The 23,793-nt window shown below is 43.1% G+C and overlaps 1 protein-coding gene and 1 non-coding gene across 2 annotated transcripts in view; both read right to left on the bottom strand.

The window, feature by feature from the left end:
• The window catches only part of LOC126458607 (uncharacterized), a 799,633-nt gene that overhangs the window by 383,234 nt on the left and 392,606 nt on the right, over positions 1-23,793 (bottom strand). The gene's annotated exons all lie outside the window — the stretch shown is intronic.
• Trnaa-cgc (transfer RNA alanine (anticodon CGC)) lies at positions 17,174-17,246 on the bottom strand. Its single transcript has one exon. It is a non-coding gene; the product is annotated as a tRNA-Ala (tRNA).

The raw sequence follows: 23,793 nt of genomic DNA, 5'->3' as shown, positions 1-23,793 counted from the left end.
AAACCCCCCGGTTGTTAACTGTATTACTTGTCTTACTTTGTTACACTGTTAACATAAAAGTAGACGTCTCAATGAGTAGACTGTGACAGTATTTTAAATGTTTAATACGCGAAATACCTTCCCATGGTTGGCTTGCAAGCTGTAGAAAGAACACTAGAATGCGCCGGTACAGAGTATCCCAGCAAGTGGATAAAGTGACACCTGTGCATAGAAACGCACTACTTGAACGCTGATGGCTGCGGCGTGCACGCTGTAACCCGGAAGTTGCACATGTGCAGGAGCACCGCACGCGTGCAGAATTTCTGGCCGGCCCTGCTCTAAACAGTGAGACCCAATACAAACGACCATCACTTGTGTGCAAGCCATCCATCTTCCAAGTGATCCTCTGACGGCACCAGTCGAGTTGTGCACGTCGATGCTGCAGCGTGAGTGGAAGATGGACTGGAAGAGTGTGTGCCCGTAGTGCCACTGGTGCGCAACAGTTCATGTTGACACGTCTGGGCTCACAATCCCTCTCACCTGTGCTGTGCTAGCTGTACGATCTGCCACTGCTACCCTTACAGTATGACGATCCTGGCGAGAGTCTGTACTGTATGGACATCTAGAATCTTGCCTGTGTGATTGGCAATGACCACAGATACCAACATCGTTTCACAACTGACACAGCACGTCCAACTTACGTTGCAGTCCTCTGAATCGGCTATCCAGCCACAATTTGACCCAATTTAAACTTACTCAGCTGCCTGTAGGAAGCACGGATAGGTGTCCGTCGCATGGTTGCCTGCTTACGTCACATCTTTGTACCACACTGAGGCTTCTGGCTGCGAGTATTCTCTGTTAAAGTGTAGACACAGATGGCGCTCTTGTAGCTATGCCACTACGCTCTCAGTGGCGGGCCACGCTGAAACCATTATCAGTACATCTACTATCCCCCCCTTCCCCCGCCCCCCGTCGGCATAGGCCATCATCTGAACAAAATCGACGTTGTCTTTCTAGGTGTACTACTTTTTTCCGACAGTGTAATTATTGCTGTTGTTTTAGCCGAAATTTTGTGGATGGATAAGCAGAGTTTGTTAAGTCTTGAGTATTGAACTCGTTTGATTCGCCGTTGCTGGAAAGTCGTGAGAAAGGTACATTGCAAACTTAGGACGTAGGGTGACAGAGAAGTGGATTTCCTGGACGTTTCCTGAATTCCCTCAAGAAGGACATAACAGCTGAGAATACTGGCGCAGGTAACGATCCAGCCAGGCCGTGGTACCGCACCACACCTTCTCAGAGCTGTGCGAAAGGCTACTGGGGATAAATAGAAATGGCTTTGGTCTTTTATAGAAGCATGGGCAGAGAAAGAGCCACTACTATACTGCCGTAGACCAGTGTGTGACCTACCTGCATTTTGCGCCCAGACGAATTTTTAGCCAATCGGGGTGAAAGCTCATCCAATACCAATTCCTAGTCAGTTTAAGAGCATATTAGAAGCACCTCTGGAGAAAATTCTGCTGACTTCTCTTGCATTTATGAACGTGAGGAGAAATTATCGGCTGTCACGATGGCAAAACATGAGATTCCTCCCCTCGACCAGTAGCGAAGAAGAGTGGTCAGGAACAGACAGAGTAGAGTTCACCATTTGGGGGACGTTACATCGTGAACATATCGCGAGATCTTCAGCCCAGCCTGCCGCTTCTTTCCCTGTTCTATTTGCCAAAGTGTCAGGTTTTGCATTTGCGGTGCCTTTCTTCTGAGCAGCTCGCAACTTCTGTGTTTATTGCACGACGTCAGCTTCCTTTTTATGGTAGATATCTTGTACCTGGAACGAGCCGGCCAGACTTCGAAAGATCATTAACTTTTCGAGTAGCAGTCTTCCACAGAGCATTCAGGTGCGTTCAGCACTTATTCAGTGCACGGAATGTATACAGGAATTTTATCTCAACAATGGGTAGTTTGTTCCTGCATATAATTCCATGTGCAGTAATTTCATTGTCGATGACATGGTGAACTGTCATCATAGTTTTCCTTGATCTGTGAGTCATTTAATTTTCTGAATCAGTCAGTTAACGAGTAACTTTAACGAATACAAACGTTTCTGTCTACTAAAAAAATTTGGTGAGTTGACCCATTTCTCTGAATAAGTATCATCGTGCGGCTCTACAAGCCTGTGCATTCAATGTGTCGGCCTTCCAGGTCCCATTATCTCGAACATTTCTTGATTTGCCAGGAGGGATAATAATTTTCATTTCTTTTGATTGCGAATTTTTTGGGGTTTAGTTATTGGTAATTAAACTCTACCTGCTATCGAAGTGAGCAGCGTGAGTGGATATTATTGTCAGCGTCATTCGGTGTTGTAAGCCTACAAGGTATGTAACAGCTGCTAGAATTAATCGCGTTATGAGTTCGATAGTGTGGCAGGCAGAATGCGCCTACTCTTGCCGAATCCCAGAAGGCTCACACGAATACCGAAGTATTACACATAAAAAGCACACAACATTACAGTCTCACCGAACTGTCGTCAAATGCCTTTTCTGTACGTAACATAAGCAGCCTGTGAGCAGACCAGCAGAAATTTGTCTGTCTACACACTCGTCGAACCACATCACGACTATTTTTCGATGGCATCACTCTAATAGCAGACGGGAAAATTGAACAAACTTTCGGTTCCATATCTGATTTCCCGTGTCCTGTAACGTGGTATTTCCTTCCCATTAGGTGGGAGTCTACAAAATGTTTTTGGATTGGAGTTGAAGGTAGATATTGAAACATCTCGCCGCAACGAAAACCGCCTTTCTTTTGTTGATTTCCATCTCAGCTCGTATATCATATTCGTGATTCTCTCTCCCCTATTTCACAGTAAGACAAAACGAACTGCCCTTCGTTGAACCGCTTAAAATGTCTTCCGTCAAATAAGCCTGGTAACGATCTCATATCGCAAAGCATAACCCAGAAAAGGACGGAAAAAGGAATCGCAGGCACGCTCTTTAGTAGATTTCTTGCGTCTTCTAAAGGTTCTGCCAGTAAAACTTGCTCGTTTTTGATTCGTCTTCACCCTATGTTCTGTATGATGGTTCGATTTTAAGTTGGTCAAAATTGTTATCGCTAGGCATTTAGTTCAATCGACGACTTTAAAAGTTCTGTAATTTATCGTGCAACCGAAATCAAATGAATTTTTTTAGAGGAGAAAATGACATTCAACTGTGAAAAGGGGTACAAAAAATGTAGCTCATAGGCAAAAACAGTGGATATAACATCCATATAATGCAAAGAATGAACCACAAAATCAAAACACAGCTAAAGAAAAACTAAAATAAGCAGAGGACACACGCCCAACAAAACTTTGCAAACAACATAGACACTGAAGTAGACACAAATACACAGAACGGGAACATTCACGACATAACAAAAATAAATGGCACACCTTAACACACAAACGCAAATAAATCAAGTCAGAGAATGGTAAATATTTTGATGAATCAAAGATTATACCTTCCGCACAAAACAACAGACAATTCCAGACACATTTATATACTACAATAGAAAAACCTGACAAATACCATGAGGGTGGTATACACGAACTATAATGTTACGATTGCGAATAAGTCTGTCTGGGGATGACAGGCACGAACTTTAGTACTAGATACAAAGAACACATAAGGAACTGGAAGTATCAAAGTAGCCAATCTATCTCTTCTGCACACCTGATAAAGCATAAGCATTAACCACTTAACATGAAACAGGATATGAAAACTATTTGAATGGACGACTACAACAGAAAACTTCTAACGTTGCAGAAAAACTCAGAAACCTCGCATTCGGGAGGACGACGGTTCAAACCCGCGTCCGGCCCTTCTGTTTTAGGTTTTCTGTGATTTCCCAGAATCGCTTGAGGCAAAGGACGGGATGGTTCCTCTGAAAGGGCACGGCCGACTTCCTTCCCCATCCTTCGCTAATCCGATGGGACCGATGACCTCGCTGCTTGGTCCCCTCCCCCAAACCAACCAACCAACCAACCAACCGACCAACTAAAAACAAAAAAATGATATAGAGCATAACCAGAGTAAATAGTGACTTTATCTGGGGAGACGATCTATAATCGCTTCAAGCGATTTTTTTGTCCCCTCGCTTGACGTTTCGCTCGCCGCTGGGTGGAGAGCATTGAGAGCGCAAAGTATGAAGGGACGAGACACAGACCATCTGGGGAGAGTGCAGCTCTGGACGGTTAAAGAGAATGTGACAGTTGGGAGACATTTTAAATCAACTTCCAATCTCCACTCTTACCTTAAGTTTGAAAAATGTGTGTGAAATCTTATGGGACTTAACTGCTAAGGTCATCAGTCCCTAAGCTTACACACTACTTAACCTAAACTATCCCAAGGACAAACACACACACCCATGCCCGAGGGAGGTCTCGAACCTCCGCCGGGACCAGCCGCACGGTCCATGAGTGCAGCGCCTTAGACCGCTATTTTCTTTCCATTTTGTTCGTTGTTGATCGTTATGTTTGGTCATTTCTGACGTCACATGACATCCGTTCAAGTTCGTTGTTGATCCTTTCACTCAGATCTTTTATTACAGAGACAAACCAACGCTCTGACCGAACAAGCTGAGCTACCGTGCCGGCGACCACTCGGCTAATCCGGCGCGGCGCAAACAGATCATAACCTAACTAATCAATATATTCAATTAAATATTACCGCTGGCCAGACAACAGATGTAACCATATACGCAGAAGGTATAAAGGGAAGAACTGTCACATCACTAAGTTAAATTGCCATCTCTTGTTTCTTCCATTACGTACACCTTCAATAAATTTAAAAAGCATCCAAAAATATTATTTATCTCATTTATTATCATTATCTAAGTTAGCAACAACTTTAAACATAATTGTGTTTACCCATTTGTATTTACATATATGTTTTTTTATTTTTTTTATCCTTTTGTAAAATTTCTCTACAAAAAATTACTAGTAATAAAACTGAATTTGTATAATATAACATATGAAGACGAAATGGAATGGGATATAAGATACTGCGTGAAAAGTTTGACAGAGCACTGAAAGACCTGAGTCGAAACAAGGCCCCGGGAGTAGACAACATTCCATTAGAACTACTGATGGCCTTGGGAGAGCCAGTCCTGACAAAACTCTACCATCTGGTGAGACAGGCGAAATACCCTAGACTTCAAGAAGAATATAATAATTCCAATCCCAAAGAAAGCTGGTGTTGACAGATGTGAAAATTACCGAACTATCAGTTTAATAAGCCACAGCTGCAAAATACTAACGCGAATTCTTTACAGACGAATGGAAAAACTGGTAGAAGCGGACCTCGGGGAAGATCAGTTTAGATTCCGTAGAAATGTTGGAACACGTGAGGCAATACTAACCTTACGACTTATCTTAGAAGAAAGATTAAGAAAAGGCAAACCTACGTTTCTAGCATTTGTAGACTTAGAGAAAGCTTTTGACAATGTTAACTGGAATACTCTCTTTCAAATTCTAAAGGTGGCAGGGGTAAAATACAGGGAGCGAAAGGCTATTTACAATTTGTACAGAAACCAGATGGCAGTTATAAGGGTCGAGGGGCATGAAAGGGAAGTAGTGGTTGGGAAGGGAGTGAGACAGGGTTGTAGCCTATCACCAATGTTTTTCAATTTGTATATTGAGCAAGCAGTAAAGGAAACAAAAGAAAAATTCGGAGTAGGTATTAAAATTCATGGAGAAGAAGTAAAAACTTTGAGGTTCGCCGATGACATTGTAATTCTGTCAGAGACAGCAAAGGACTTGGAAGAGCAGTTGAACGGAATGGACAGGAGGATATACGGTGAACATCAACAAAAGCAAAACGAGTATAATGGAATGTAGTCAAATTAAATCGGGTGATGCTGAGGGAATTAGATTAGGAAATGAGACACTTAAAGTAGTAATGGAGTTTTGCTATTTAGGGAGTAAAATAACTGATGATGGTCGAAGTAGAGAGGATATAAAATGTAGACTGGCAATGGCAAGGAAATCGTTTCTGAAGAAGAGAAATTTGTTAACTTCGAGTATAGATTTAAGTGTCAGGAAGTCGTTTCTGAAAGTATTTGTATGGAGTGTAGCCATGTATGGAAGTGAAACATGGACGATAACTAGTTTGGACAAGAAGAGAATAGAGGCTTTCGAAATGTGGTGCTACAGATGAATGCTGAAGATAAGGTGGGTAGATCTTGTAACTAATGAGTTGGTATTGAATAGGATTGGGGAGAAGAGAAGTTTGTGGCACAACTTGACTAGAAGAAGGGATCGGTTGGTAGGACATGTTTTGAGGCATCAAGGGATCACAAATTTAGCATTGGAGGGCAGCGTGGAGGGTAAAAATCGTAGAGGGAGACCAAGAGATGAATACACTAAGCAGATTCAGAAGGATGTAGGTTGCAGTAGGTACTGGGAGATGAAGAAGCTTGCACAGGATAGAGCAGCATGGAGAGCTGCATCAAACCAGTCTCAGGACTGAAGACCACAACAACAACAACAACATGTAAAATCACACAATGTACAATGTGCTATATAACAACAGACAGCCGGGCTTTACCTGAAAAATAAATAAAGTAAGTAGGTTGGGAGATCGAGCAGCTTGCTGTGCTCTCCTAGATTATTGGTTTAGCGGCGGGTACTAGATGGCGTGGCTTGGAAATGTGTCCTAATGATGGTGACAGACAGCAATCAACGTCGAGCATTGTGTGTGGATGCATATGTAACGACGGCTGTGTTGGCAGTGTGATGTCTGAAGTGTGTATCAGCGGAAGTGCACGTTTAAGAATGTGAAGTGTTATTTAACCGTCTTACACGGACTTGGCTCACACGGGCTTGTATTGGGATACACCGTCCAGTATGGAACTAAGGTCCACGTTGCATCGAGTTGCGTCGGCCCTTCTAACCGCACTGGGCGGTGGAATTGGGTGGCTCGCAAAGTATAGTGTACTGTGGATGCTATGCTTCTTTAGTTGGCTTCACGCTGTAAGGTGTTTTGCCTGATGAAGGCAAACCTCACTATGCAGTTATAAGAGTGAGCATCTGCTAGTCTATGAAATAAACTCTTTTCCTTGCCAGTAGTTTGATTGTTTGAGTGGAATCTCGTCCATTGTTCAACTCTCATTGACGTTTATTAGTTTTAAGTATGTATCTTTTCTTGTTTGTTACGTTTACCAGCTAATATGTTGACCAAATGTACAAAAATGGTTTTGCTACTAAATGTTGTTTTTAAGATTTATTTAAATTGTCTTTTTGTGGTTTAGATTTTACAGTGTGTTTTAAGCGGTACTATGGTATATCAAAAGAGACTGTAATCTAATTATTGTAAGTATGAATTATTGGTTCATTAATTCACGGCAGTGAACGTTCGTAAACTGTTTTGGTACTGGACGGTTACAGTTATGTTCGATTTCTTAGGAGAAAATTAACAGCTGCATCGTTATTGCGACACCATTTAGGAAAAGCCGTGTTTTTTAAATTCAAAGCTGTATTTTAAAGAAATATAATGGTTCTGGTTGTGCCCAAGACATTCTTTAATTAACAACTGCTAGAATTTAGGTCGATTATTTTTTTAATTCTGGTGGGCTTCACAATAATTGTGTTTTAGTGGTTATAGTATGTTCGTTTCTTGTTTTACAAGTCACCTGCACCATTCTGTAATCAAATTGCTAGTGCAAGCGGCCGCAGATGGTTGAACAGTGTTTCAATTAATGATGCTTTTAGTTACGGCTATTTAGTTAATGTAAAACCTTTGCAATAAAGGGTTGTGAGTTTAAAAATATTTACCTTTAGGATACGTTCCTAGTACTCCAGAATTTGAACGTAACTTATCCTTTTCCTTGTGTTTATGACTGCCCTAATGCTGTGTTTTATTTGTTTGAAATGTAATCCTAAATTAATAGAGAATACAGATACACAGCTTGGTCTCAAGGAAGTCTCAAAATTTCCATATTCAGCCGGGGCGGGGGACGATATGGTGGGAAGGGGAGGGGGGACGGCCAATTTATATACCACGACAGACATTAAAATAATTAAATAACTGCGACTCCCTCCACTCAGAATTCGACCTTTTTCCTAACGCTGAACGTACCACATACAATAATACACGCTCACATCTAACAAACGAATATCAACCCATATACAGACGCAACAGGACAATCAGAAGAGGAATGCGCAACACACAGCTACAGCTGGCAACACTACATAGAGCGAACAAACAGAACTAACACAGTGAAAGAATGAAGGTGATATGTCCAGTCGAATTGTGCTCGAAAATGTGAACATCGGACATCCTGGCGTTAGGAGGTCAACTAAGTGCAATCCCAGGGTGATAAAAAAGAATAATAAGATCACGAAATCGTAAGTAGAACCATGAGTTAAACTTTACGAATCTTACACTCCAAAATATTGATTGTTACTTAAAAACGAGAGAGTAACAAAAACTATAATACAGCAGCATAAATCAAATTTTCATGCAAAGCATTTATTGTGTACATGAAACAAATAAGTATTAGCTTTACAGGCCACTAAAGATACTTCATAAAAATTGAAAAGCGTATGGCGTGAAACAGTCTTCCACTTAGTTGCAAGACGGACCGCATATAAAAGAGTCTTATTAGTGTATACAAGCCCAGCCTACGTGTAGGAACAATTTTTTTTCTGATGTGAGACTAGTGTGTCGAATGCATTTTCATAACTCCGTCCACAGGCGTTGTAAATACCATTAAACTTGAAAGAGGTCTGATCCGCGATCAAAGGATTTCATCACTACAACATCGTGTCGGATAATCAATTGACATAACTAACATCTGGGTCCTAAGTCACTTGGCCACTTTGGTTGCTCACACTGATTAGGAGAGATGTCGACCAGTACATTCCACACTGTGTGCATTTAGTGAACAAGATGACGCGTGCGCCTTCTCCCGCACAACCTAACTAGGCGCAAATTGAGACGCATATAGCGCGTGTGGCGCGACGCAGCGCAGCGCGCGTTTTTGTAACATCCCAGGTTCAAGTGGGACCGCGCAAACTGCGACGCGACGCGACTGGGACGCTACACGCGGCTTCCCCAGGTCGCGCGGCGTTGTGGTTGAGGCACAGTTTCTCGCGCGTGCCTCTCTAGCACCGTGCGAAATATGAGGCGGGGAGCGGAAGAGTAGCCCGGCCATATGCTCACATCCGAACGGCGCATATGAGGGTGGTACTATTCCCCATACGACAAATTTTGCCTTACTGTATACTAAATTTGATTGCTTTTGGGTAGTGTTTCGTTTTTCGACATTTAAACGCTCCAGCTTTCTTCGTAAGTACATTATACTTTTCTGTTATTTATATCTTTATAGTTTTGTTTTGTTTTGTTTTTCTTCCGTCAATAAAAATGCAGATTTCAGTAACTGATGAGCCATTGGGCGCTGGAATTGAATCATATGCCTCCGCGATGTTTTCAGATCGCAACAACGGGCAGTGGGTAGTGAACAAGGAAGCAAGGAATATTATAAAATGATGTGATTAAGAATCAAGGCAGGCAAATAAAACAAGGTTATCTTCTCGCTGCCTAGTACCGGGTTATTACAAATGATTGAAGCGATTTCACAGCTCTACTATAACTTTATTATTTGAGATATTTTCACAATGCTTTGCACACACATACAAAAACTCAAAAAGTTTTTTTAGGCATTCACAAATGTTCGATATGTGCCCCTTTAGTGATTCGGCAGACATCAAGCCGATAATCACGTTCCTCCCACACTCGGTGCAGCATGTCCCCATCAATGAGTTCGAAAGCATCGTTGATGCGAGCTCGCAGTTCTGGCACGTTTCTTGGTAGAGGAGGTTTAAACACTGAATCTTTCACATAACCCCACAGAAAGAAATCGCATGGGGTTAAGTCGGGAGAGCGTGGAGGCCATGACATAAATTGCTGATCATAACCTCCACCACGACCGATCCATCGGTTTTCCGATCTCCTGTTTAAGAAATTCCGAACATCATGATGGAAGTGCGGTGGAGCACCATCCTGTTGAAAGATGAAGTCGGCGCTGTCGGTCTCCTGTTGTGGCATGAGCCAATTTTCCAGCATGTCCAGACACACGTGTCCTGTAACGTTTTTTTCGCAGAAGAAAAAGGGGCTGTAAACTTTAAACCGCAAGATTGCACAAAACACGTGAACTTTTGGTGAATTGCGAATTTGCTGCACGAATGCGTGAGGATTCTCTACCGCCCAGATTCGCCCATTGTGTCTGTTCACTTCACCATTAAGAAAAAATGTTGCTTCATCACTGAAAACAAGTTTCGCACTGAACGCATCCTCTTCCATGAGCTGTTGCAACCGCGCCGAAAATTCAAAGCGTTTGACTTTGTCATCGGGTGTCAGGGCTTGTAGCAATTGTAAACGGTAAGGCTTCTGCTTTAGCCTTTTCCGTAAGATTTTCCAAACCGTCGGCTGTGGTACGTTTAGCTCCCTGCTTGCTTTATTCGTCGACTTCCGCGGGCTACACGTGAAACTTGCCCGCACGCGTTCGACCGTTTCTTCGCTCACTGCAGGCCGACCCGTTGATTTCCCCTTACAGAGGCACCCAGAAGCTTTAAACTGCGCATACCATCGCCGAATGGAGTTAGCAGTTGGTGGATCTTTGTCGAAATTCGTCCTGAAGTGTCGTTGCTCTGTTATGACTGACTGATGTGAGTGCATTTCAAGCACGACATACGCTTTCTCGGCTCCTGTCGCCATTTTGTCTCACTGCGCTCTCGAGCGCTCTGGCGGCAGAAACCTGAAGTGCGGCTTCAGCCGAACAAAACTTTATGAGTTTCTCTACGTATCTGTAGTGTGTCGTGACCATATGTCAATGAATGGAGCTACAGTGAATTTATGAAATCGTTTCAATCATTTGTAATGGCCCTGTATGCTGGCGTATCTGTAAGACCTGTTACAAAAATTTAGATAGGGATAATCTCCACAGATGTGGTCCCTTTGTGGTCCTGGTAAAAAGCGTCAAAGAAGTATAGAAGTCTCACTGTGGCTCTGAGCACTATGAGACTTAACTTCTGAGGTCATCAGTCCCCTAGAACTTGGAACTACTTAAACCTAACTAACCTAAGGACATCACACACATCCATGCCCGAGGCAGGATTCGAACCTGCGACCGTAGCAGTCTCGCGGTTCCGGACTGAAGCGCCTAGAACCGCTCGGCCACTGCGGCCGGCAAGTCTCACTGTGATTACTCTGATACGGATGTAATAATGTAATAGATACACTGTATTACTTGCATGTGAACATCACATTTCTACTGCAAGCTAGAAACAGTCGAAAAGCAGTCACAAACAACAATGTTTTAATTGGTTCGCAGTGATAAAAGAAAACATTTCAATTGTTGCATGGACATTATCAGCATTAATAAACTAATTATACAACAACAGGCTACACAAATGAAGAAAATGGTCGGTATTATTACGAAAGTAGGAATATCCTAAAAGAGTGTTATGATTAGATATATTTAATTTGTTGAAATGTACAGATGACGAAGGCAGATCTACGTTCATGACAATATTTTTCGAACTCCAACTTACAAGGCACACATGGCTAGCTTCTGCATTCCTGTCGCTCGCATTATCCTCGGCTGCTGACAATACACTGACCATTGTGTTGTCCGACCGATCAGTCGTATTTTTTTCTAAATAAGTATATTATTCGCGATCACACACTGTCAGTTTGTCAAGCCGTAGGTGAGTGACCAGTATCTGGCATGTGCCTGTCATTACGCCTGAAGGAACGCTCGTCATTATTTTAATACCGCTCAGAACAAGAGAAGGATAAAATCCTTTGGTAAGTTTCCATTCCAGTCGCTCAGTGTTAAAAATACAATGGGTTGTGGGGATGCCACAAAAATTCCAACAGAATTGGCAATCTATTTTTGTGTGAGTTGTTAGCCTTTTCTCATTCGAAGAAGCATCACCGTTTGTGAGTAACGGCCACATTTCTCTTGATGACTGGTTTAATTGTACTTCCTTTGTCATAGTGTAATTTGTCAAACTTATCTCACACTAGCTATTGAGACAGAATTCCGAAACGGAGTGCCTCATTAAACAAGTAATTGGCAATCACAGAGCTCCAAAGCTTACGAAAAACCTCATAGTGTCGGTTTGGAGTAACATAAAAGAAAAAATTTCGTATTTATTTTCATTCTAGGAAGGTCTTGTTTCGCTAGCTGTCGATAACTCTTAAAAAATTACAGTCACTGGAGTGAAATAAATAAAAAGGGAAGTATAAGTACTGATACATAGATAAGAAAGTTCCGTGTGTTTAAGAATTGGCAAAACACTCTCCTCCTTGTGTGCTATCATTCGCCAAACTTTCGTTTCGATGTCTCGAGCTGTTTAGGAGATATGAGAGATGTTGCGAGTATTTCATTCTCGCGGGCGTGAGATCGGAAGTGAGCCCGCTACATGGGATCCATTTTCTCGAGATCGGAGGCAGATATAGACCTCCTCCCAAGTCTAAACAAAAATTCAGCATGTTAGCTAAATTTCATACGCACCAACATATGGTGTAATACTCACCAAACGCAAAATCATAGCGACCCCTAATTTTCGTTGCATACTTTTTGAGTTTTGGGTAGTGCCTTACTAAAATGTGTACATCACAATAAGAATGGTCTTTAGCGAGTTAAGGGGCACTTCGCCACGAAGCTGAGATATAACGCTACAAGTATGGCAAAAATCATATATTTCCAGTGAATAGTGTCTGTAAAATCGTTTGAGAAAGATAACAGGTTGCGTGCGCTTCGGTTCTGTCAGCGCAGAGAGACGCCAGTCGGTGCCTGCGAGTTATGGTGTACGCGTCGCAATAAGGGCTGGACCCGCGCCACTCGTGCGGCACGTGTGTGTCGCGCTGTAGTGTCGTGTCACGTCACACGAGCTACACGCGTCTCAATTTGCGCCTAGCCTAACGCTGGCTTAAATGGTACAATGCAGACACTTCTTTCTCGAGAACCGCGGCCAGTTCTCTGATGCTTGAGTGACCTTGTTTCTCGTAAGTTTTTATTCACAGTAACAAAAATCTTAGAAATAAGATGTCGCTTGTGGCGAAACTTTCTCCGTACACTCGTTCCCATTTCCGCATAGTACATCCAACTGCACCAGATCTTAAAGGCATTTCTGGCAGGTCTTGAAGCCAGAGTGCGCCACGTTATAAGTCTAATCTTGAACTGTAAACAGCGCAAATTGCTCTGCAGAGAGGTCACAGCCGTCTGTGTGCTGTATCTCAGGTTGCTCATTCAACACCGCATTCCAACGAAATAGTCGTTTTCCAGCGTTGCTTCCGTAACTCAAGATAATTTTCGGTCATCTAACATGTGGACATCTGGCACAATTCTTACACCGAAGATCTGGGATACTTTTCATCCGTCTGCCATGTAATTCGCCTGCTAATACTTAACGTCGTACATGTTTTTGTTGTGGTCTTCAGTCCTGAGACTGGTTTGATGCAGCTCTCCATGCTACCCTATCCTGTGCAAACTTCTTCATCTCCTACTCCCTACTGCAACCTACATCCTTCTGAATCTGTTTAGTGTATTCATCTCTTGGCCTCCCTCTACGATTTTTACCCTCCACGCTATACTAAATTGGTGATCCCTTGATGCCTCAGAATATGCCCCACCAACCGATCCCATCTCCTAGTCAAGTTGTGCCACAAATTTCTCTTCTCTCCATTTCTATTCAATACCTCTTCATTAGTTATGTGATCTACCCATCTAATCTTCAGCATTCTTCTGTGGCACCACATTTCGAGAGCTTCTATTCTCTTCTTGTCTAAACTATTTATCGTCCACGTTTCACTTCCATACATGGCTACACTCCATACAAATACTTTCAGAAACGACTTCCTGACACTTAAATATATACTCGATGTCAGTAAATTTCTCTTCTTCAGAAACGCTTTCCTTGCCATTGCCAGTCTACATTTTCTTTCCTCTCTACTTCGACCATCGTCAGTTATTTTGCTCCCCAAATAGCAAAACTCCTTTACTACTTTAAGTGTTTCATTTCCTAATCCAATTCCCTCAGCATCCCCATTATTTAATTAGACTACGTTCGATTATTCTAGTTTTGCTTTTGTTGATGTTCATCTTATATCCTCCACGTCGTACATAAAAACTACAAAATTATTGTCCATACACCTGAGATGCTTATTTTTTAGGTGTAAATTGTGAACTGGTATTGTTTCATACGAAGAGGTTCTTATTTCGGAGACAATAAACTAAGTGTTGAAGTACTTCATGAAGAGTGCCATTTGCCCGCAGCTTCGTTTGTTGCTGTTAAACTTGATACATTAATGAAGACTAATGATTCATTCTAGCCTTAGCAAAGTCTGGCTCGCAGAATCTTATTCTGTCTCATGACGGGCTAACTGACTATTAGACTTACAATTAGATTTTTTTCCTATGTTCCTGCTGTTAATACTGCAACACGCTCGAAGTATTCAGCATGCTACTTTTATAGGGGATAGAACGGTAGTTCGTAGGCTCTGGGAATATTCCTGCAGCCGTGAATCATCTTTATCAACTATGAAGCAGCGCTTCTCTGGTGAAATATTAAAGCCCTTAGCGTATAATCTGCATGCACCACTTACAAGGCAGCCCGAGTGGCTAATGCAATGATTTATAGATATAAGATTAACGTCTCTTGGCGTCTAGGATACCGGAAAGCTCTCCGGCGCCTTTATCGATTATTTGTGAAGGGCCCTTCATTATGGCTAATCAGCCAAGAGGTCAGAGCGCCCTTCAGTCGGAGGAAAAGTTAAAAGCGAGCTCGGGGGTCTCTCTGAGGCAGGCGACGGGCAGCCCACCGCAGGGCGATCGTACAGTTTTTGGTTCAGTTTATAATTTTTGGAGTCAGCAATAACACCATTTACCATTGTGCATCCTGAAATTTTTCCGACTTACTTAGAACTAGATAACGTTTCGGAAAGGCTACCGATCGTTGTTTACTACCAAGCAAGATATTTAAATTAGCAGCCTATCAGTCATCCCGTGCGTCGACGAGAAATGACATAAGCTGCCCAGGTAGCACTCTTTATTAGCGTGCATTTTAAGCATCCGAATTTTCCTTTCAGTATGTTGGCTCCGTTTCGTCTAACAAGTCCAGAATTCTCAGTATACCTATCAAGAAAGTCGCTTACGCACCCGCCCTATAATACTCCAAACATTCTGAGACCGGTAAAGTATGATTTACTGCCGATAAAGGCTGGAGTTCATAAAAGAAGTGCTCAGCGTGATGTATCTAATGTTGGACACACCTTACGCACCGTGTGGAAGAGAATCCTAGACACTACATTCGCCTATTGAAATCAATCAAATTTGTTAATGCTGAACGTTGCATCTCGCCCGAACATTGATTGAAACATAAGAAAACAACACTTAGGGCCATAGCAACTTTGCTTGGGGATTACTTTACTTCAGAATTCAGGGACGCAAGCAAGGTGGAAAACCTCAGTAACGGTGATCAGATGGATCAAGTATGAATACTATTAATTGTTGTTGTTGTTGTGGTCTTCAGTCCTGAGACTGGTTTGATGCAGCTCTCGATGCTACTCTATACTGTGCAAGCTTCTTCATCTCCCAGTACCTACTGCAACCTACATCCTTCTGAATCTCCCTCTACGATTTTTACCCTCCACGCTGCCCTCCAATGCTAAATTTGTGATCCCTTGATGCCTCAAAACATGTCCTACCAACCGATCCCTTCTTCTAGTCAAGTTGTGCCACAAACTTCTCTTCTCCCCAATCCTATTCAGCACCTCCTCATTAGTTACGTGATCTACCCACCTTATCTTCAGCATTCTTCTGTAGCACCACATTTCGAAAGCTTCTATTCTCTTCTTGTCCAAACTAGTTATCGTCCATGTTTCACTTCCATACATGGCTACACTGCATACAAATACTTTCAGAAACGACTTCCTGACACTTAAATCTATACTCGATGTTAACAAATTTCTCTTCTTCAGAAACGATTTCCTTGCCATTGCCAGTCTACATTTTATATCCTCTCTACTTCGACCATCATCAGTTATTTTACTCCCTAAATAGCAAAACTCCTTTACTACTTTAAGTGTCTCATTTCCTAATCTAATTCCCTCAGCATCACCAGATTTAATTTGACTACATTCCATTATCCTCGTTTTGCTTTTGTTGATGTTCATCTTATATCCTCCTTTCAAGACACTGTCCATTCCGTTCAACTGCTCTTCCAATATTAATTGTTATATCTTCCTAAATCCCCAGAAGCTCCTTAGACAACGTAACGCTCGTTCCGGTATCCTGGTCACAGTAACTGCTCCCTATTATTGCCACCACTTATCGTCCAGACATGATCAAGTGTGGTATTGTCGCACAGAAAGTATAAAGGTCCTGAGATATACTAATGTTATAAAAGCCGAGGTATCTCTGTTACGCTTCCACGAGTAAATCGCTGAACTGATTTTGGACATGGAACTAGCTTGGGTATGGAACTAGCTTGAACCCTGAGAAAGGCCATAGGCTACTTTAGAAAGTTGTATCTTTTTGAGTATTATTAAGATACTGACTCGATGCTCGGCGATTCTTTGAGTCTAAAGATTATTCTGTGACGGTGCAAATACAATTTTATTGTGCGCGTGGTTTATGATATGAGTTCCTACACCTACTGGCATAGCTGGAAAGTTTTGGCTGCAGAGGTTTGGTCGAGATACGACAGTGGAATCGGACAGTAAGTCCTAGATCCATATTTAAAACTATTACTACAAGCCTCGGAAACTTAAGAGGGATTTAGCGGGTGGTTCTAACACGGGTCGAGTTGCGAAAGTTCCTCGAATCCAACAAACGTCAGAGCAATCTCATGTCCGCCGGAACTTGGATGCAGAATGTCAGGAGACCTGAAGAGCTGAAGACAGTAGGACAGTCACGAGCCCGTCTCATCTTAGATGCTGAGCGTCAGGCGTCTCTCGCAGCTTCCAAGACTCTTGAAGGGGTAGGAGGAGACCAGTGTTCAACGTCCCGTCGACAACGAAGCCATTAGAGACGGAGCACAAGCTCGGATTAGGGAGGGATGGGGAAGGAAGTCGGCCGTGCCCTTTCAAAGCAACCATCCCGGCATTTGCCTGAAGCGATCTAGGGAAATCACGGGAAACCTAAATCAGGATGGCCGGAGACGGGATTGAACCGTCGTCCTCCGGAATGCGAGTCCAGTGTGCTAACCACTGCGCCATCTCGCTCGGTAAGGTGCTTGAAGAGCCGGCCGGAGTGGCCGAGCGGTTCTGGGCGCTACAGTCTGGTGCCGAGCGACCGCTACGCTCGCAGGTTCGAATCCTGCCTCGGGTATGGATGTGTATGCTGTCCTTAGGTTGGTTAGGTTTAAGTGGTTCTAAGCTCTAGGGGACTGAGGACCTCAGAAGTTAAGTCGCACAGTGCTCAGAGCCATTTGAACCATTTGAACGCTTGAAGACGCACAGCCACGGCGTCATTTAAAGGCTGCAGAACAAATTCGTACCTTTACGCGTGGGATATGAGAAGCTTTTGATCTATTAACTGACTATGTTAATCACGGATCGAAAATACAGGCACTGTAATGCATTAAAATGGAAGGAGGAAGCGGTTGGAATATGTTGCTTTTGGTGGCAAATCCTCACACCCAGTTCTAGATGAGGAATCCTAGAAACTCTACTTCTACAAGAATTTAACGAATCGAGGCATCTTTAATTATAATTAGAAAACGTAATGCATGCTTTCAAATTCGACATACAGCAAAATAATAGAAAAAATTAGTTATGTTTATGTATATTTGCAGGGATCGATATTCAGCCACCAAATAATTGTTAAAATTAATGGTGAAAACTTCATCTGTCATTTATTTTGCACAATTCGCTACTAGTTTCGGTCGATGACCATTATCCTGCCGTTTGTGCCAGCTAAGCTTGATAATGACGTTCAGCAGAAGTGAATCACAACCGCTCTGTTGTATCCGATATGCGCATTTGTTCTGCTTGCACACGTAACAGCACAGATGCGTGGGTTTCATAATTCCTTACATTTTATCTTCCCTAAATTCAGTTGCACCTTTGATATTGTGAGGATGGTCTCCCGCTGTTCTGTCTATTGGGTTACAGATCTGGCAACACTCCGCGACAGTTTACGCGGAAGTCACATTTAAACGAATAGATGTTTGTATTCCATTTTGCACTAGCAAGCAATGCTGGAAAGCGTGTAGTCTCAGGTTTCTGTATAAGTGACAATTACATGGGTAGCTAACTGACTTCATAAGAGAAATAGTGATCGCCAACTGACATGGGTTCGTTTCCACAGCGCCTATAAACAGTATCCTGCAAAAAGAACATAAGGACGATATGGACTCGGAAGGCCCAACGATGCGGAACGACCGCTGTGTCATCCTCAGCAGACATGTGTCATTGGATGCCAATGTCGAGGGGTATGTGGTCAGCAAGCTGCTCTCTTGGCCATTGGCAACTTTCGTGACCGGAGCCACTGCTTCTGAATCAAGTAGCTCCTCAATTGGCCTCGAATGGGCTGATTCCATCCTGCTTCATGTGTCGCTGTGGCCGAGTGGTTCTAGGCGCTTCAGTCCAGAACCGCGCTGCTGCTACGGTCGCAGGTTCGAATCCTGCCTCGGACATGGATGTGTGTGATGTCCTTAGGTTAATTAGGTTTAAGTAGTTCTAAGTCTAGGGGACTGACGACCTTAGATGATTAGTCCCATAGTGCTTAGAGCCCTTTGAACCATTTTTGCTTCCTAACTGCTCTCGGAAGAACTGAACGGTCACCCATCCAAGTGTAGAGCCAAGTCCGACAGCGCTTAACTTCGGTGATCTGACGGGAACTACAGTTACTTCTGCCGCAAGGCTGTTGGCTATGTAATGGACTGGAAAGGTAAAATTATTCGTAAATCGTTTTGAAAAGTTCATTTTTCAGTCAATGTTAGAGAGAACCATTTTACCCTTCCTAATACGGATCGTTGGTTTCTCTCCATACTGTAGTCGTTTATTAAGCAACTTGTATATGTGGCGAGGTATAAATAAGTGGAAACTGAAAATCGGAAATCTTTCCAATAACATTCAAGCACGCATGTCTGAAGGAGCAGACATTGTAAAAATTGTTATTATATACTACACGGACGAAAATGATGATACTACTAACATTGAAACCTGTTGCGGGAATCCAGGTAAAGTTGCGAGCACTATGGGCCGTAGAAGCTGTGGCATATAAAAGTTTGGAGCAGTCCTGACAACGTACACGGAAGACCGAGATGCTTAAGGCGATCGCCCCCGATAAGCAGCAAATCCGGGTTAGAATACCGGTCCGGCACAAAGTTTAATGTGTCAACAATAGGTACCCTTTCTATACCTAATGCAGCTGATGTCAAAATTATTCGCGATTGTGACTAATATATCGGAGTAATGGTTCCGGGCTCTGGGTTCTTGGCCTCCAGTAATCAAGGAAGTAACTAACAAGCCACGACGCTAGGGAATATAGAGTAAGCCCTTCGACAACTCAATAAATATAACATTTTTGTTTCTGATACCTTCCCGAAGCTTTCCTCAGTTTTGCTTGCCATTGGTACCTAACCAATAACGACGACGTTATCTGAGAACGTGAGACAGTTTTCTTCTGGGAAAACGCCGGAGAGCACACTTCAATATGTGGACGCTTTCGAGACTGTGGACACACGAACACAGTTGAAGAGAATCTCAGCAAAGGAGTCGAAACTTAAAATTGCTCATGACGGGGCAACGTGTTGCCCTATTTATACAAATGACTTTACTTTCATTGCCTGTTTGTATTGTACTGGAAACACTGACAGACAAATCTCTCAAACAACTTGTCAAACATTCCAAAAGCGATAGAAATGTGTCAGGCTACCTGGAAACACGGCTGTCTGGAAACACTCAGATAACTATTTTCTTGAATATCGCTAGTGAGAGAGCGTACAGTGACCACTGCACTCTTAGAGGGACATTCACCATCGGAGACAAAAAAATTATCAAAAAATTCAGGAAAATATCTTCGTTTATTACCAGTCGCCACCGACATACTTGAAACAAAGATCGAATACATTTAATTCAAATTCGACAAACACAGTAAAAAGAAAACATAAACTGGTAAGAGACCAGGAAAGAAGTGACCGTTGTATTGCCTGAATGTCTTTCGTGGTACCGTACGGTGCCAACACTCGCATTTATGGTACGAGAGAAGGTAAGTGATGTTGACATAATCTAACAGATTGGGAATAAACCTAAATTTTCCACCAGTGGGATTAAGCTTTGAAACTGTCATCATATACGCGCGTAATTAGTGCACGACTTGCTGTTAAGGCTTCATATTTCGCAAGCCTACTGAAACATGACGATACTGTTTGCCGTGGCTTCCAGACACGCAATACAAAACTTAGCCATGCCGGTAGAAAAAGTTGCAGCGTGCACAAATGAAGTTTCCAAGTAGATTTGTGAGAATATCTCTTTTTGATTACCAGAAAGGTGAAGGTAAAAAAAGAAACATTTTTGGTTAGGGACATGCGACAGTACTTACGTGGACGGTGAGTTGGAGAGTTATCAGATTAAATCTAATATAAAAACACTTTAGTCCAGGACGTTTCCAGTCGACGAGGGAAAGAGCAAGAAGAGAAAACAGTTAGTGTTCTTACTCCAACACTTGTTTATATCAGTGGTCGGAAAGGAAACATATAGTGTTGTTAATGCCAGTGGGATTTCGATAAGGCAGCGACTAGAACGAACTGATGGAGGTAACTTCAACAAAGAAGATATTCGCAAACTGTTACATTTCCTGCATGAAGTTGCCTTTCAAATAAGAAAATCTCGACGCGTGTATTATCCTCATCACACTGATCAATAGTCAGTTATTTAAATATTGTTAAATGCGTCGTTACATCAGCCGGAAATGTTGCTATTTCCTGTTTGTCGTCACCTAGTGATTACTGAGCCTCTCGTAAACAAAGTGCCTGAAAAAAAAAATGCAATACCTTCAAACACAAGTCTATTTTATTGGCAAGTAGTGTGACAGGTAGTCCATCATTCCATGAGCATATGACGACAAATTCAGACCTAATGAATATGGGGACCAAACAGTGGCATCTGTACATCGATTACGTCTCTCTGTTGTGGGTTGGCAGGAGAGCCACCACCGGGTATGAGAGGAAGCCGAAAGGCACGCGTTTTAGCTCACGCAGGCTGGCGTGAGGTCTGGAACAGGACGAGGAAATTAGACTTTAGAAAAACGGACGTAGCTGGTGGAATACTTAACTTTAATCCATAAATGATGTGCGTCGCTCTTGACGGTACATGATTACAGTATCAATAGTAACTGATAATGGCGCCTTGCTAGGTCGTAGCAAATGACGTAGCTGAAGGCTATGCTAACTATCGTCTCGGCAAATGAGAGCGTATTTTGTCAGTGAACCATCGCTAGCAAAGTCGGTTGTACAACTGAGCGAGTGCTAGGAAGTCTCTCTAGACCTGCCGTGTGGCGGCGCTCGGTCTGCAATCACTGATAGTGGCGACACGCGGGTCCGACGTATACTTACGGACCGCGGCCGATTTAAAGGCTACCACCCAGCAAGTGTGGTGTCTGGCGGTGACACCACACTCTCCCTCCCTTCTCTGCCGGCTACGCAGTTATACAGGATGGTCCATTGATAGAGACCGGGCCAAATATCTCACGAAATAAGCGTCAAACGAAAAAACTACAAAGAACGAAACTTATCTAGCTTGAAGGGGGAAACCAGATGGCGCTATTGTTGGCCCGCTAGATGGCGCTGCCATATGTCAAACGGATATCAACTGCGTTTTTTTTAAAAATAGGAACCCCCATTTTTTATTACATATTCGTGCAGTACGTAAAGAAATATGAATGTTTTAGTTGGACCACTTTCTTCGCCTTGTGATAGATGGCGCTGTAATAGTCACAAACATATGGCTCACAATGTTAGACGAACAGTTGGTAACAGGTAGGTTTTTTTTAATTAAAATACAGAACGTAGGTACGTTTGAACATTTCATTTCGGTTGTTAGAATGTGATACATGTACCTTTGTGAACGTATAATTTCTGAGAACGCATGCTGTTACCGCGTGATTACCTGTAAATACCACGTTAATGCAATAAATGCTCAAAATCATGTCTGTCAACCTCATTGCATTTGGCAATACGCGTAACGACATTTTTCTCGTATGCAGACAATCGTAATGGTGCAGAATGAATGCTGCAATGGATTGTACCAAGCATCTTGCACCATTTGTTGTAATTAGGCTATGGTTCCTGCAGGCTCTGGAGAACGATTAAGTTCTCGCTGCACCATGGGCCATACATCCTCATCTGGTGAGAGATCTGGTGACCCAGCAGGCCAGGGCCGTTGGTATACACCAATAAAAACACGTTGTGTTGCAGCAGCCGTGTATGTACGTACATTGTCTTGCTGGAAACGCACATAAACCTCCCGTCGAAGAAACAGCAGTCGCACGGGGATAACAACCTGCGCACTGTACAATGCACTGGTTACTTCCACTGCGGAACCATCGGATGTGAGCGCGAATTGTAACTGACGCCTCCCGCCTCCGCAAACCATGAAGCCTGGGATGGGATCTGTGTGTCGTTTGCTAATACCTTCCGCAATCACCAGGTCAACAGTGTATAAGCGTACGTCCATCACTAGCTTAGAGACAGAGCCTGATCTTTTCACTGAAGACAACAATCTACTTTCACGACACCAGAGTTGCCGTGATTGGAGGTGTCGCGGTGTCATTAATACGGCTGACTAGAGCCACATGCGATTTTAGTCCTTCTGCAAGCAGGCGGTTGCCAGCGGTCTTTGGTGACACATCAGACGCTACATGTGCCACATTTCTTCTTTGGATGATGTTCAGTCGGTCACCACTGCTCTCACAACGCGTCGATCTTCTGTACGTCAGCACTGCTTGAACGTCCGGGACCTGGACTGTTGAGGGAAAGTCCCACAGACCGCTGCTAAAACAGCGAAACAGCGTCGATGTGTTTTGCCCAACACGTGAAGCAACCCATCGATACGTCCATCCAGGCTCCCATAGTCCCACAATGTAGTCTTTTCAAATGGCTGTGGTCTTTCACCAGGAGTACGTGCCCGTCTGTGGGGTATGGTTGTACCCTAGAATGAATGTAGCACACACTGTTCTCCTCTAAACGCAGCACAGTTACTGCCTGCAGAGTCAAAACATAGGGTAGGTAGGCCTCTAGAGGGCCATCTGATTCTCGATGAGCGTGACAAATGAATCACTAACACTAATCGCAGAGTACGCACGTATTACACCACGCTGCCACTGAACACAGTTCTTGAGTGTGTGGCACACTTTTGCGACTGTGTGAGACACCGAGAATCGTGCCTCTACTGAGCCATCATACCGCGCAGTGGTTACATCACAAGCCACGTCTACATTTGACAGACTACGCTGAAACTTTCTGGTAAATTAAAACTGTGTGCCAAATAGCGGCTCAACTCGGAATCATGCTTCACACGTGACCAGTGATTTTACCGATCGAGTGAGTAAGTTGTTGGCAGAGTGTGGAGAGGGCATAGGGGTTGGGTAGGGGATCTACATCTACATCTACATCTATACTCCGCGAGCCACCTTACGGTGTGTGGCGGAGGGTACTTATTGTACCACTATCTGATCCCCCCTTCCCTGTTCCATTCACGAATTGTGCGTGGGAAGAACGACTGCTTGTAAGTCTCCGTATTTGCTCTAATTTCTCGGATCTTTTCG

Source organism: Schistocerca serialis, chromosome 2, assembly GCF_023864345.2.
Source record: "Schistocerca serialis cubense isolate TAMUIC-IGC-003099 chromosome 2, iqSchSeri2.2, whole genome shotgun sequence".
In the NCBI taxonomy this organism is placed as follows: Eukaryota; Metazoa; Arthropoda; class Insecta; order Orthoptera; family Acrididae; genus Schistocerca; species Schistocerca serialis.
The sequence above is the reverse complement of the archived record's forward strand: the minus strand, read 5'-3'. Positions and strand labels throughout refer to the sequence as shown.